Source organism: Lipophrys pholis (genome assembly GCF_963383615.2).
Source record: "Lipophrys pholis genome assembly, chromosome: 14".
NCBI classification, from domain to species: domain Eukaryota; kingdom Metazoa; phylum Chordata; class Actinopteri; order Blenniiformes; family Blenniidae; genus Lipophrys; species Lipophrys pholis.
Genome location: NC_137633.1, coordinates 6,367,931 through 6,378,561, shown reverse-complemented (window position 1 = coordinate 6,378,561; position 10,631 = coordinate 6,367,931).

Here is a 10,631-nt window from a genome sequence, read left to right as displayed (position 1 = left end):
TATTCCTTTGAGATGAAGCGAGAACAGCTGCCATTCCTCCATGTTATCTGGTCCCGCAGCTGACAGAGACATCAGAATCCTGACAACACGTGGTATTGCACATGGCAAATTCATGTCATCTGCACATGCTGCCAAAGATGAAAGCCATGCGTCTGGTACAAGGCATGTGGGAAAAGACGTACGGTAACGAGAGCCTCGGGGGCCCTGCCTTAATGAGGAGGATTAGTGAACCATGATGAAGCTCTCATGTGCTGCTGTTAAAAAAAAGGGGGGGGGGGGGGGGTGGGGGGGGCAGCAGCGGTGGAGGCTCGATGGATGAGGGGGCAGTAGTTTGTCAGGTAGAGGACGGGCTCACCTCGGCGTGCTGGCGGCTCTTAAATGAGATGGAGAGGGCGTGCGGAGGCCGACGGATGAGGGCAGATTGTAAAAGCTGACAGGCACAATCAATAGATCGCCGGGTGATATTAACTGGCTATCATCGTTCTGATATCCTGCTGAGGTGGGAAGTTGCAGGGAAAGCAATTCCCGGGTGCTCTGGCTTCAAACCTATGAGATTAATTTTTCCATTGCAAATATGATGTGACCTCAGAGCAGAGCTATTTTTAGTTAATTGCTCCATTTGACAGTAATACTGAACGAGTCGACTACATAACAAATGGTTCCAGATTGCTTTGGTAAACATTCTAGTTTAGAAGATTATGTACATTACAAACTGAAAATACAGGTAACAATCACTACTAGGATGTTTGCCTTGTTAAATTAGAAAGGTTCGCTCTACTGCTCTATATCGTTAATACTCCCTACATATTTTTCTGTAATTAATTCGTGTACATTGCTGGTCCCTGCATCAAATTCAGTGATTGAGGCCTGATTTTCTTTGATGGGTGGTTTCAGAGCAAAAGATCCCTGACAGCAAAAGCTGTGTTACCCTTATTTCTTTCTTTTTTTTACTAATGTTTTAATGATTAACTACAAGTGGACCGTAGGCCAAATTTTGGATCATATGGAATCAAACATTCAGAGGCCAGTCCCATCCATGCATTAAACATGATCTCGGAAATTAATTCGTTTTGTAATGTCCAGTCAAGCTAAAATGGTTTGATTTCTTTGTTTTATTTATGAGCTCAAGTGAAACACAAAAGTACATAATTTAAAGAGGTTAACGTTCTCTTACTGTGTTCTGTGTGGAGCAGCGCTGCAAAGAATTTCTGTCGGAGAAAATGAAGTTATTTCTCTTCTCGTCTCTTCTCTAGGTTAGGTTTTGCGAAAATTACACGTTTGGGTTTTACCTTAAAAAAAAACCATGACGGCTGCTTTAAATAGCTTGTAAGATGGTCAGTCTTTACCATTAATAAAACCTTTATGTTCTGGTCAGTCCATGCATCCACTCCAAACACCTTCGTGTGCAAAAAGCGCCACACTTTCGCCTTTACAGATACAAAATTAATCCAAAAATCTCATGATTGTTTCCCAGCGATGTAAATCTAACAGAGCAACCTTCCGATGTGAAACAGATGACTACTGAGCAGTCATTAATACACATCACATAATAGGCGACAAGCGATAAATACAGATGCCATATTTAACTCCCAAATGTCGAAGACCTGCTTGATTGAGACAGTTTACTGTCAGATTGAACCAGTCACAGCAGAGCTGTCAGAAAAATGGGGGCAAATCTCTCCTCAAAGGAAACAGCAACATGTGATAAGTATTGTATAAGCCATCAATGCATCTAGTTGCTCACAAACTACGTTTTTGGGTGAAGCATGAATCATAAATGGTTTTGAAAACTAAAAATAATATTTAAACAAATAGGCCTTATAAAGGTATCCCAGGGGGAATTAACTGAAATCTACCAACAGATGAGATAGCAGTACAAACAAAAGAAAAAATAATCAAAAAGGCAGACAGATCAATGGATATTAATTACTTAGAGAGACAACCAAATTCATTTTCTAACTTAAGCTGACGAGTTGACAAAGCCTGACAGAGCTCCCTTAGATCGAAGCATTGCTCTGGTAAATTAAATTTGCTGGCAGCTATCAGCAGTATGTGACTCTGCCGTCTCATTGTAGCATCCGACAACAAAAAGAAATCACTTTGAGAATTCACACACGGAGGTGTCTAAAAGATGACGCACGAAAAGAAGCTCTCCACAGGTAACAGATTTGCTGAACAGCGGCAGATTATCATGGTTGTCGAGTCTGAGAGATAAAAAAAAAAAACACAAAATAAAACAACAACTTGCAGATACAGCCACTCAAAACCAGCCCAACATCAAATTAAACTACAAAAAAGGTTTGATATCATCTCCAACCACACAACTTGTTTGTTTTTTGCTGTGAAAGTGCCCTGAAATGACTTTAGTTGTATTCGCTGCTATATAAATAAAGTTGAATTGAATTTGACCTCTTCTTGAATATTTCCTTTGTGGACTTTGTTTGATTTGTTGACCACTAACATAGCTCCATTGACACACGCACGCACACACACACAAAGGGGAAGAGGCAATTTGCGCAGTCCTTCTGAAATGACAGTTATTGCTTCAAATTTGATAAGATTTGTTAATTCTATGCATATCTCAATTCCGGTCCATTAAATGTGTTACTTTATCACTGAAATACAATATTAATTACTTTTTGTGGGCTTAATTGTCCAAATTAAACATGAGGAGGCCAATATATCTCAGGGTCATGCTCCAGCAATTATGGATCATAAAATAGTTGAAGATTAGGTTTCAGTAGCACCAATGTAGTTATTGAGCAAGGAATTCACCTCACTGGTTAAGTACCCCCTAACAACCTAACTACCTAAGCCGATTGATTGATGAAAAGCAATGACGGCTTCTTTTACTGGCTACCAATATATTTGCTAAACTGGCAAAGTTGGAACATTCCCAGTTAGTCATGAGAACACCATTTGTTACACAAAACAATATTCTAATTACCTAAGATGCACTGTCCTCCAGTTTTCTGTTTGAAAAAATAATGCTATAACTCCTGTTCCTCTTTTAAATTGTAGTATGTGTGTACACACGTTCAATGGTTTTACATCAAAATCAACAGCAAATTATGAAAAATGATGGCATTCAGGGTAAATTGCTTGCTTTGGTCATAGAACAATGGATAGTCAATCTGACCAGGGGGTGATGTGGTTCTTGTACACCATAAAGATCCAGTACGCAGATGATTAAAGTTATGTAAAACAAGTGCCAACATTTGTTTTGAACTGTGATGTGATTACTGGATGAAATAAGCATCAAGCCTGTGATAACTACAAACACAATATGGATGGTTACCCCCACCACGCGGGTTCAGATGTGTCTTTTATTAGGCCTTCCTGTATGACACACACACACACACGCACACGCACACGCACACAATGTACAAAAAAACATAACACCATCTCACCACTAATGCTGCTCTCCCAGGTATCCCGAAAGGTTGTAATTAAGTAGTCTTTGTGTCAGTTGGCACTGCGACATCGAACATGAGTTTTCTGCAAATATCCTCGGAGAGAAAACTTTATTTAAGGTGCTGAGCTTTACAGGTGATTTCATTTTGGCGGGGGGGGGGGGGGATTACTAGCACAGCGAGGCAGCACACACAAACCTCAAAAGTCCCTGGCATTTCATTAGGAAATCAACCCAATTTGTGAGGCAAATTGCATTTTATTACTGCTTTCTAAACTGCTTCGATCAGAACCGCCTGTTTGTTTGGGGTTTTGTATTTTCCACCTGGGATATAGCGCCTCCTTGCCATCACTTACCTGAACACTTTATCTGTTTTCTCCCACCCCAAAAGCAAAATTGAAACAAGCAGGGATTAACTCAATGTCATGGCAGCTTTGTCCCCGGGATAATGGGAGACAATGAGCTCTGCAGTGACAGCAGTAAATGATGCCAATTGTCTCACAGAGAGAGGGAATGAGACAGGAGGAGGGGGAGGAGGAGTTTGGGGAGATAGCTTAAGACCCTAATCCAACTTTGTAAATCAGGGCGCTTGGGCTTTTTCTGCTGAGTGTTTGTCCCATTGATGTGACTCGTATCGGCCAATCACGGCAGTGCAGGCTGGCGAAATGTGACATGGTGGTTTCCAGGGTGTACGTGATGCAACCCTGTTGGTTACCTAACCAACAGATTCTTATGCGGAAACAACTTAATAATATGACTTCTGCAGACATCAATATGGAGATGGTATAAATGACGATTTCCCATGTTTTCATATGTTCCGAGACAGTTGTGCTTTTTCCCCCCCATCATATTCATTGTGTAGATATGTTTGGGAAAGCAATAGTAATTATCTATGTCATGATCTAAGTGTTGGCATCTGTCCATGCACTTGATCAGGTACTGAGCAAGTTATTTTGCACAGTAGTATTTGTCGTGCCTTAAATCATAAAAGACAAGGTTCAGCGACATAACTAAACATTTGGCTTCTTCATTTTTTCATGAAGGAGGTACAAATCAACCTTCAAACAACAGTTTCAAATATAAATATTTCAAAACAAGTTACGCTTTGGGAGCTTTTCTTATTTATGTACCTTGGAGACTGCATTGCTGCCACATGACAGCTATATTATTATGCCAGTATACAGATTTGTATAGTACAAGATCAAATTCGAATGTCTGTAAAAAGAACTGTGAAAAATGACTCATCCACATTTAAATGCGGTGCCAGACTGCCCTCCTTGGAACACCTGCTTGTATAAAAGCCACTTAACAAAAATGATTGGTGCAACAAAATAAATAACTACAACCTGTCTCCTCCTATTATTGTCTCCTGCTGGTGCATATAGAATGAGGAGGGAGCTGCAGTTTGCAAAGCACTCTGAAATCAAAAGTGACACACAAAGTGCTCCGTGCTGACCAAGCCAAGAAAAGTTGTTTTGTTTTTTCAATAGTGAGTCACATCTGCACCTGAAAACACAGAAACGACAGCCTGTCTACAAACCTGTACCCGATTGTGTTGACAAGTATGACTTGGAGAAATCAGGCTGAACAAGGCTGAAGCAACCTGATTACTACAGCAGGGCAGCTTTAAGGTCACTCTGATCATTGGGGGCTTATTTATTGTCACTTTTTGCTTGTGTGTGCAATGAAGAACACATCCTGTACTGAAGCCACAGTAACTCTTGATCGAGATATCACCGGTTCAACCTGAAAAATGATCCTTAAAGGCATTTTTGGTGGCAGGTGTCGTGAAAGAAATTGGTTACACATGTTAAAAGTATGGAGGAAAACAACTCCCAGGATTGTGTTAGAAAGACAATTGCACTGTTAAACGATTCTTTACTGTCTTTTGAGGTACCACATTGAAACTCTCCACTTCATTCCCTCATAATGATGAGATGAAGAGGTGAAATAATTAACTCAATGGCCATGGTGATGGAGAGGTGAGGATTAGTAGCCACAATAGTAGCTATTGTGCAGAGTCTGATGCTCAATAGTTGTGTAATTGTATTTCAGATGAAAATACTAATGACAAATGATGTTGATGTGCCAGAATTGAACACAAAAAGATAGTATATGGTGCAAAACCAGATGATTCTATTGTCTGTAACAATTATTCTCACCCTCACTGATCATCATCAGTTATTGTTGTTCTACCTTCCCCATTGTAACGTTTTACTCATAAATCACAAAGCTAATGCTGGTGAAGCATAAACCACAACACTTCTGGTGGTAATCACAGTGAAGGACAACCGTTTCTTGATTCAAATGCTTGAAGCCATACGATAATTATTCCTCGATTCTTTTTGTTAGAAAAACAGCCATTTCTTATCCTGTCTTCCATCTACTGTGTCACAGAAGGTCAATTCAATTCTCGATGACTGCGTTTTCACAATAGCACACTTGATAATAATAATTTAGAAAAAAGAAAAAAGCAGAGGACGTGTGTTTTACCTGGTCCTTAACACAGTATTAACCGCAGGGGCTTCTGGTTTGCACTCATTGAGGGAACATATCGAGAATGAATGAGGATGCATTCATAGTTTCGTCTGAACGTCATCAAAAGACAAATTATCCAATGAGGCAAATTGTCAAAGAGCCAGGAATGTACAGCTGTCAAAGATGATCAGCTAAAAAAAAAAAAGCAGTAGAGAAGATGTGTTTACTGTCAAGTAGAATGATTCACAGCTTCTGCAACCAGACAGTAAAGACAGTGATTGATAGACAAGATATAAAATTAGGGGCTTTGAAATATTTATTTTTGCACGGTGGAGAGTTTAATAAAAAGGCCACAGTTGTAAAAAGGTGGACAAGCGTCGTCTTTTAGTTCAGTTCTACATCGGTTTAAAAGCAATAGAAGTATTAGGAACCCCGGAAAGAATATACCAGTGTGTGTGGAGCAGAAGAAAGAGTTATTCATGTTTGATATAGTTAAAAGTACTTGTGTTTAAACTGTACTTCATACTCCATTACAGGTAAGAATCTTGCAGATGAATCTATTCTCATTTCTACTGAGCCAATTGTTTTTTTATTTCTTACCCCTGTGTCAAAGAGAGCAGCAACAAAAAAAGCAATGTCAACAAACACAACAAAGCCTTCCCCCTTGCTTCCCCTGCAGCATGGTAAATACATTACTTAAAGCATCAAAGCATCTTGAAATCATCTTGTTCTCATCTCAGCAGGAGATGCATTAGGGTCTTTAACCAATGAGGCCATTTATCTGTTCCCAGAAATGTTTTCCTCCGGTTCTGTATTTCACGTCATGAAGCGAAACCATGAAAACACCCAGGAACTGTAAATTCTATTCAGTTATGGCACTTGGGTAAATGTGCTTTTCATCACTGACTGAATAAAAGCAGTGATTTCTCTCAACTATTGGAAATGGTCTTTTTCATAAACTGTGTGCATTCCATTTGTACTCACAGTGAAAAGATGCACTGCTTGGTCAGGTCAGGTATCCAAACATACATCGATTCATGTCGGGGAAGGTGGCTGATTCTTACACCTCTTCTGTAATGTTATCCGTCACATTTGTTTCGGTAGAGCCGATCAGGTCACCTGATGTAAAAGAGACAAAAGGCACAGAATCAGTCGGGTGTTGAGATATAAAGATGGCAACTGTATGAACGGCCATTTTGACTCATCAGGTGCAGCCCAGAATGATCAGTGAGATAAAAAAAAAAAAAAAAGAAGCACCAAGTCACAGCTGAAGGCTTGAAGGATTCACAGGAAAAGACGGCAGTAACAAACATCACTTTACACTTGAAAGAGGTGACTTGTTGAATGAAGACTTGACGCAGTGAAGGATGCATGATGTTTGGGTGTGGTTTGCTTCCTTGGAAGCTGGATTATTTACTATCCGGTGAGCACTACTACAAGATAATGCCATGTTGGCTTGCATGTCCTATAAAGCTTAATGTTTAAAACTCTAAAATGGCCTCAAACTAAGTAAATCCACCTTTTGGAGTGGCCGAATTGGAGTACCGACCTGTTTCCAACAGAAGTAAAGGCTGCACAATTATTCAAATTCTGATCAATATTGTATCTGCCTTTGGTTAAATAAGATTAAATATGTGAGCTCTGGTCCATGTCAAATCAAATACTTTCTCACTAGGGTTAAACAGCAGCTTAATGCTTCATTGACCTGCCTGACGGACATTGACAGAAAGAGACACGTTCCGGCTTGAAAGTCCAGATTGCATTAAAAAAATTAAAATAAAAATCACGCAAGGAACTCATATACAGTTCTGAACACGTTTGTGATGTTTTTACCTAAAAACAGCGAAGTGGTTACAGAATTATACATGAACTTTCCCAGTTGTTTATATTTCTATTATAATTAGATAAATACTGTTGCTTATTTTACTGAGCGAAGACTGTCTGACCTGAAGTAGTGCTTGAAGAAGGAACGGTACAAAAGTCCTTATAAATGCTGCAGGCAGCGACTAAGAGTCTCTTGAAGTTACTGCTACCGAAGGAGGTATTCCTAAGATTTAATCAAGGGTTTCCTTCCTTTTATCCAGCAGCTCTGTGGATATTAATGGGAGTATTCAATGAAAGCATGAAATATTAAAATAATTTGTGGAATTGGGTTGAGCACATTTTCCCTTGGTACTTCAGTTTCCTCCCACGGTCTAAAGCATGCATTTAAGGCCGGTTGGCTGAATGAGAGTTTGTCCAATTGTTTCTGTGTTAGCACTGTGACGGATTAATGTGTGAAAACGTAAATTGTACGGATCAAACTACAGAAATATACAAACATATATGATGTAACAGTAATTCGTTCGCCACATGTCATGAAAAAGAGTCTATAGTTTTCTTCTTTTTTCCTTTAAACTCTGTTTATGTGAGGTCGCCTTCGTGAACCGTGTGGTCTGTCTGTTTCAAAATAAAGTCCTTTTAACTTATCTATACAAACATTAAATTACAAACCATAAATGGACACATTTCCCTAATAGTTTCAAACATGAGATTAGAACCTTTTTACAACAGTTACACTCTACATCTGCATGAGTGACGTTGCCTCCTCTAAGATGTTTTGCTGGCAGCTGCAAACATTCAGACAACCCAATGAAATGCAAGAGTAACGAGGCAAAAACAACTCGCGATGTGGCATTTGTGTCCCTCAAATAACTTGCAGAATTAAATGGTCTTAAAGTCTATGTAAGAGCGGACATAAAGCAGCTTGTTCAGGTCAAACTGTGCGAGATTCACATTCGGGGTGACCTAAGATGAAGTTTCAAAGGACGAATTCTGACAAAATCTGTCAGCTTTAGCAAGGGAGGAAATGGCGACCGGTGGTGTAATAACACAGCATGAATACATCCCCTCATTAAAATTCTGCGACCATGTCAGAGCACATGGAGTCCTGGAACCCAATGCTGCATCTCATCCTAATGAGATAAGATAAAAGCACAGAGGAAGAGGGGAAGAGAGGGAGAAAGGAGGTAGACACAAGGGCTCATAATATTTATTTTGGTAAAAACGGTGTACTCTGGCTCCAGGCTGCGGCGTCCGGTGTGAATAAACAAAAGCAATTTCAAAGTCCCACCGCAATTAGTAGTGCCTTTACAGAACAATACATCTCTCCATGAAAACAACGCTCTTTCTTAAGATGTGCATCTGCCAGACTTCTACCTTTGCCAAATCAGATGGTTGGAAGAGAACACTAAATGAGGCAAACTCCACAGGGTGAGCCCAAAAAAATGTAGTAAAAAAAAATCCTCCAAAAAAACTGCAATCCTATGGCAGCTGCTGAAAAACACTGAATTAAATAGTGTTTGCGTGATACCGAATAAAAGGCGCTGTGGCACAGCGGTCGAGGATTACAGAAAATAAATGGTTAAGAATGGCCACCCTTAGATGTTTCTCTTAAAAACATGATGCCAATAAACTGGAGTACCCATTACATTCTTTTCACAGTATATCTTACTTGTATGGGTCAACATTACATGAATAAGTCAAGTGAATTGCAAAACTTGACTTCTGGTTTGGACCATTCTGAACCTTATTTCAACTTTATTTTCAGTAATCTAAAAGTTGGTACTGCAGGGTGCCCTACATTTGGTCAATCTGCACGGAGCAGGTAATCCAGTGAGACATTAATGCTCTAAGCTCGGCTGAAGGCCGCAGTCAACGGAAGAAAAAATAAAATAAAAAATGCTTTTAATTTTCCTGCAAATGTTAAAGAGAAAAGATCTGACGAAAAAGGACAAGAGTGACCATGTGAAAGAGTTGGAAACTCTAGTGGCGGATCCAGACTGAATTGTACAATGTTTTCAAGAAGATTTGCTGATAGATATACATATCTATACAGTATATATGTGTATATATAGGTACCACTAGAAAGTGACTTTATTATTCAGAGCCACGCATGGAGTCAGGGAGATATTTCAACTAGAGACGACGCTCTGCAGCCTGAGCGTGAATTGCTGCGTGAATAGTCTTTTTACTCTGCCATCTAATGTGTGATTTCGATTCCCTCATTTCCTTTCCTATCTGTTTCCACAGTGACTATCTAATAAGGGAAACATGTTACAACATATATATAAAGTACAACACTTTGAGTATTGTCTGACCGGTTTGTCCCCAGCTAAATGTATATTCAATTAGCCTCATTAAAAATCCTTCCCAGACTTCATAAATATGCAAATATCTTTCATTTGGAAAGTGAAGTGGCTGAAACGTGACGCCCCATACCTCTTACTCCATCATGAGTCTGCATGCCCTTGTGATTTCACATCATATCTGTAATGTAAGGTGAACTGCACAAGGACATCTGTCATGTCCAAAACCGAGAATCTGTTTTTTTTAGCAGATAGTTTAGAACATGGGAGTCAAACACATTGTTGTTCAGGGGACCACACGCAGCCCAATTTCTTCTTGAGTGGGCTGGATCGGTAAAATAGTGCCAAGATAACCTTTAATTTAAAACTTAAGTTTTTCTTTGTTGTGGAGCAGATACATGATAAAGGTGTCTATATTTTCACAAATGGCAAAGAATAACTACAGAAAATGACTACAATCTCAACAAGAAGTCAATTTTTAATGACAAAATACGGTGAAATGTCCAGAGAACTTGCTGTTACATGATGCATGTTTTTACAAACTCACCCTGGCAGCGCGGCTTTGAAACTAATACGAGTTGGCTCACAACAAGGTAGGTAGATTTCATGACAGC